Source organism: Glandiceps talaboti, chromosome 6 (assembly GCF_964340395.1).
Source record: "Glandiceps talaboti chromosome 6, keGlaTala1.1, whole genome shotgun sequence".
In the NCBI taxonomy this organism is placed as follows: domain Eukaryota; kingdom Metazoa; phylum Hemichordata; class Enteropneusta; family Spengelidae; genus Glandiceps; species Glandiceps talaboti.
In genome coordinates, this window is record NC_135554.1 from 25,931,481 (window position 1) to 25,938,091 (window position 6,611).

The 6,611-nt window shown below is 32.2% G+C and overlaps 1 protein-coding gene across 1 annotated transcript in view; it reads right to left on the minus strand.

The window, feature by feature from the left end:
• Positions 1–6,611, minus strand: part of LOC144436547 (uncharacterized) — a 39,627-nt gene that overhangs the window by 27,222 nt on the left and 5,794 nt on the right. The window lies entirely within an intron of this gene.

The following is a 6,611-nucleotide window of genomic DNA, read 5'->3' on the forward strand; positions in this document are numbered from 1 at the left end:
TATATGGACTATTTGACAGGAAAATACTCAATTTGATAGATACGTAATAAACAAAATGTGCATCTTTTCTCTCTTCAAAATAATAGTAACAACTACAGTATTGTAAAACTGTCATCTCATCACCAATACTACTAGTCTCCGTACACCTAGCCTGGAGACTTGTCCTATTGATAATATCTCACAAAGCTCTCCACCATTCACCAATAAATTCTCTACGATGGAATAGAGAGCTTCTTGAGAGACTACTATACATCACTAAAGGCAGCCATACTGCAATCAGGAACTCATTCCCAGAACATGTTATTGTAGTGTCTTTAAATGAAGGAAAACTGCTGTGACGTCCATGTTTGTTACGAATCCATGTAAACACTAATTCTGTTAACAGACTCTTTTAGATACAATGCCTGGTGAAACACAAACTTGAACACGACTTGACGTACATTATAGTATTCTGTATTATAGTGTTACATTTATAATTACATAACACATACAATACATTGATTATGCCTGGAGTAATAATTAACAATGCTATCTGGATGTTTCTATTATATCTTTATTTTAAATCTAATCATTGTCATGGCAACCACAAGGCACAGTCCAAGAAAATCTTGTTTTTAGAGAATAATAGACTTTGACAAAAAAACTAAGGACTGATGTATATTAATTTTCAAATCTAAATATATTGTATTATTACTTTTAATGTAAAATAAACACTATGTATATCTTATCAGAAATCTGTTTTCTGTTGTCATAGCAACTATTCCTCAGCTGATTACATAATTGTACAGAATTTGCATACTAAACATACAGATGAATTCCATACCTGTTACAAAGTATTATTACCTTAGTAAATCAAGCTAATATTTTGAAATGGAATATTAATATCAGCAAGAAAATGTGAAATTATATTTTGATGTTTTGTTAATATCAATACAATGAAAATTTACTTTAATACAAAGTATTGTATTTTGAAGTGATTCACGAAAATGCTGGGCTTTTTATGTCTGCACTATGAGCTATGAGGATAATATAGAAGATAATATAAAAATAATGAAGAAGTTAGACACTAGAGGGCGCCCTTCACCACATCTTCACCTCAAAATTCTTTCAAATGTTGAGGTCTGGATATATATACATTCAGTGAATTACAATTTCACAACTTAAGTGCCCTTCAAAGATGTATAAGATTATATTGAGAATTAAAAAACACAAAAATGATCAAATTACATTGGTGTTGACATTAATTTCACGATTCATTTGGGTTATCAATTTGGCAAATTTTTAAAGATAAAAACACTCATTTTAACCAGTTATAAAATAGATTTACTTGTCAGCAAATTGTTAATTTATGAGATGTTGAAGTTGATTGCAAGGATGTAGGTTTTGATTATTTGATGACGATACAAGCTTTCAGGCAAAAAATATTGACAAATAGTTCCAGTCACAGCTTCTGAGAGGTTGAACCAAGTTTTGAACTCATTCTTTTCTTCTTCTTTTTTTTTGTGGGGGGGGGGGGGGGGGGCTGCAGGCCTCAAGATGGTGTACATTATACCCGAAAATGACAACAAACAAATAGACAAGGACCATTTTTACAGCAGTGATGCATGTAGACAGATAAATCAATAACACAAAACTTTAAGACTTTCAACACAAGTCTTACCCTGAAGACATCTTAAATCTTTTGTCAATCATTACAACATGGTAATCACACCTTGTTTGCTCTACTATTGGTTTGTATTCATATCCAGTCATGTAGAAATATCACTTCCATTGTGTGTGTATTCCCCAGTGATTCAAACCCCTGCTGTAGTCCCAACATGGATGTGTTAGACTCACTATAAATACATCCATGGTCCACCCAAAGTCAATATTGATATACCTAACTACATACATCCTTACTTCCACGATTACATTGTATCACCTGTTGTTATGGAAACCATGGTGAAGTGGTAAATATATTTGTTGTGTTTTTAAAAGCTTCTCACTCAGTAAATCAAGTTGACAGATTAGTCTAAAACTGTTTTTTTTCCTTCTTTTTTTAATGGCCATAATATTTCATATTTCATACCGTACATCAAATAGTCTATCATGTGGCACATGGCTTGCCCTTGTTCATGAAACTCACAATATGCAATCCACTATCCTTTATCATTGAATATAATCAATAATTCATAAAGATCATAAAACTAAGCGTTTATGTTTTTTTTCAACAATTGTTTTATTGGACTTTGGTTGATCTTACCATGGACATATTTTAAGAGTGAATTGTTTACAATGTCACCAATGACATCATATAAATGAACCATGAATTGATTGGAAATGATCTTTTCGGAATCTTTAAATTAGTGTCACAACCCCCTATGCTAGGGTTTATCTGTTGGGTTTGAATCTTGAGTTTTTCAAATTCAAACCCAATGGATAGCCTCTATAGATGTAGACTACACTACCCCAATATATTATAGAAAAAAGAAATGTAAACTTCTGTACATGATAAAATTGTTAAAAAGAAAAAAAAAAAAAAAAGTGCATTGTGTGTGGGGTGGGGTGGGGGAAGGGGGTTGTTATAGGTTGTTATGCAGTCAAGTATAAAAAAAAATTGTTTTTAGGTGTATTAATATGAAATGATATAACAAAATTGGAACAGTAATTCATTTTAATATTTTATGATATACAAATACTACAAATAGTTGTTATTTTTACATATTTCATTTCCCACTGTAGTGATAAAACAAATTTATTATACTTTACCCCTTCACTCCTTCTAATCTCCTTAGTGGCTGCTAGAATGCAATGTTTTAAAGTGGCCATATGGATGAGAATTTGGTATTTATTTTGGATTTTTATTTGATAAAACAGCTTCACTATGTTTTTCTACTTGAAAAAATAATGTGAAATAACATATACCAAGTCCATGTTTACAACTAAATAAACTGCAAACACTAAAAATGTGCAAAATGTTTGTTATCATACGTACAATAACAAACTTTTTTTTTACACTTTTTCCATCTTTTTGCAATGTATTGAGATATGAACATGGACTTGGTATATGTTCTTTCGCTTTATTTTTTACAGTAGAAAAACATAGTGAAGCTGTTTTAGCAAATAAAAATCCAAAATAAATACCAAATTCTCATCCGTATGGCCACTTTAATGTTAGAAATGTTGGATTTCCTGATTTATGGCAGTTCAATGCCTGTCATAATTTTGTATGATTTGAATTAGTAATATTCAGTTTTTGTCAGGCATCTGTTATTAACTTCTCTGACAGAAAATTTAAAAGTTAGCATGCATTGCATCATGGATTGCATTATTCAGACAGAGTATACAGAATCTAATTATCAAACTTTAGATCTGGTGAAGATGGATATCTGAAGTAATTTTACGGTATTTTGGGGTTGCTTTTGTTTTTTGACTGATCATACGTCTTCAAAAAAGATAACACGACAATTTGTTGAAATTTTACAATATTGGAATTGACAGAGGAAGGAAATCTGGTAAACCATTAATTCAGTTGGTGTTCACAAATTTATTTGATAGACAACATCAGGAAATGCCACGATGGAACACTCAGTAGAAAGAATTGATGGAAATACTGCAAAAAATATACAATACAAAATAGCAAGGGTATAAAAACACGTACAAACAAAATTAGTGGTAAACCTGTAAACAAATTCTGATTGTTTGAAAATTATTTTAAAATGTTGAGTTAGACTGGTTTAATAGATAAATACCTAATCCAATTACTAGGATTTCTATTTCAAACAACAAAAGATATTCGTAGTAGTATTCTTACATTATTAAAGTAAATTATAGTCATGGTTAGATTTGAATAGACCTTTTGGTGATCCCAATGGTGAAGCAAATTGATTTAACTACCCAACCATAAAAATGTGTGGCAGGAACTCAAACACATCTTTTCAATACTTTTTATGTACATCTGTATTAAGACTTACAGATTGTGAAACTTTCTGAACAGTGCAGTCGTTATTATGACATATTGTAAATTCTAATTTAGTTGACACTGTTCACTTATTTTTATGACATGGACAATTATTGATGAGAGTTTAATGAAAGGTTTATGTAAGCATTGATAGCAAGGTAGCCATATTGATTTTAACCATTTCAATACCTTTATTCACAGAGTTGAGCCGATAGGTGTATGTTTGACTTGGTGAATACCATAAATGGTATGTTTGCTCTGTCAATGATTGGAATCTTAGCCTCAAGTAACCCTCCCATAGCTGCAGGCTTTTTTCATTGACTTTTTTGTTATTCCTCTGTAGCTACCTTCTTTTCAGACTGTAGTTAAGAAATAAAAATACTTGTTGGACATTGGCCAAAGGCAGCCATATTGTGCACGCACGCACACACAAACCAATGACATCATTACAAGGACTATAAAATACAATAGTTTTTTCAAAGGTGATGTCAAAACCATCAAGAGAAGGACAAATCTTGGCTAATAGATGATAATTTTATTACTAAATGATATGTAGATGGAAATTTGAGAAAGAAGTACAGGACAAGAATGAACAGGTTGGTTTTGTTACCCTGGGGTTGTTACTAATATGTTAAACTTATTTTCACAGTCCTCCAGCAATAAATGCAGAACAGTGCTTCCCAAAATAGTTTTTGCTTAACTGTTTTTAGTGGCAATACTGGAAAGATAATACCATTATCATAGACTTTGCAATGTATAAAAGCTGTTTTGATAGTGTCAGTATCAGCTAATGTGAGGTCTTTTGATAGTAGTTATGCAGAGGCACACTTCTAAGGAAATCCAAAACCCTTATAAACAAATCTCTCGTTCTTCTAGTCTTTCTCATAAAAATTATAAATATAACCCTAGAATCTCCCTCCTCATGAGACCCAATACATATTTTGAGACCTACAACCCCCCCCCCCCCCCATCTACAACCCGACACAGGCCCCTTTTTTGAAGTCTTAGAAAAAATACGGAAAATTAATGAAGGAAATTGCAAAGCAACTAGATCTACACCTCCGCCCACCCTAACGCCACCCCCAACCAAAAGGACAAAGAAAATCTGTTACCAGGTTGTTCAGAGATATATTATTCAATCAACAGAACTGTAAGTTTTTAACTAATTTTCCCCTCTCTATACCAGGTTCTCTGACCTGGTTCTGAAACCTTACCCTTACTAAAAAAAAACACTTTGTTCACTCAATATTACAACACTGCATCCTCGGCACTACAAAGTCCACAAATACAACACACACTAAATAAAGTATTTCACAAGTTTAGATTTTTACCTTCCAACAAATTCTGGAAAACTGACAACCAAAAATTGTTCTAGTAGTTTATTATTTACCGGTAAAGTAGACAGGTGTTCCTTTGGCAAATAGAAATGATCTTTGGACAACTAAAAACATCAAATAAACACAAGTCAATACATTTAATCCTGCATTACTCTTTGAGTCTTCTATCAGAATATTTATCACGATAATTTCTACTTATTGTTGTGAATTTTTCAGTTGTTAATCGTCCACTAGGACACAGGTACATAAGGAAATTCATCTTTCAAACTCTATTGATTTTCACAGTATGTTTTTTTTTCTGTTGGTTCTGCCATGCAACTGTAACTAGATGTACTGATAGGTTAACATTGTTGTAGCTGTCAGAAGTCAAGACCTGAGTATACACCTAACAGCTGCAGTCTATATCAAATTGCACATCACGATCTCACTGGAATTCTTTCAAAGATCTTATTTGCAATGCACTTGTTGTTTAAAGTTTGAAATTCCTACACATTTTCAGAGTTGTTGAAAATGTTCTTTACGTGTCTAGAATTATTTCACAATCATAAAATTTTTCTGATTGTTTTACCAAAACACAATTTCATTAGTGAAATCTTCCTGAGTTCCCAGGTTTCTTTCTGGAGTTCCTCACCAAAATAGTGTAGTGTGTATAAGTTCTAGGAAAGTTTTACTAGATTCCCCTCCTCTGGTATTAGAATTTCCAAACCTTAGCAAATGCACTGATGTAAACAAAAATCAACTTAACATTATTGGAAGTATTACACTTTGTCCAAGTCAGTAAATTTCAAGTCTGAGACGTACAAAATGACTGAAGGCAAGGATTGAAGCAGTCTGAGTACTTACAAAATGATATTGTCTTTCCTAACATGTTTGCATATAGTTACATAAAGCTAAAACAATGTTTGAATGAAACATTTCAAACTGTGTAATTGTGTTGTTGTATATCAAAAACAAAGACTTAGCTATGTCTGTCTCCATCTAACAGACTTCAGTCTTTTGTGGCAAAAGCTTTGTCAAAGTAAGTATAACAACCTAGGGGAAGTTTTTTATACAGAGACAACTTAATTCTAGATTGGTGGGGAGAGTCACCAGTTAGGTTTTATTCCAGCAATATCTACATTTATATATCAAAACATTTTTTATTTTGATGTGAATTATAGTATGTTAGAAGTGTTACCCATAGTGAAACAACATCACCCTTAGATGCTATGTGCTACAGTTGTAACTTGTAAAGTAAATAAATCATTTTGTGTGTCCCCAATCCAGTGAAGCAAATAAATAAAGGTTAGAGGTAGTCTGCTTACGTGTGGAACATTAGCAAGTTGAACAATCTT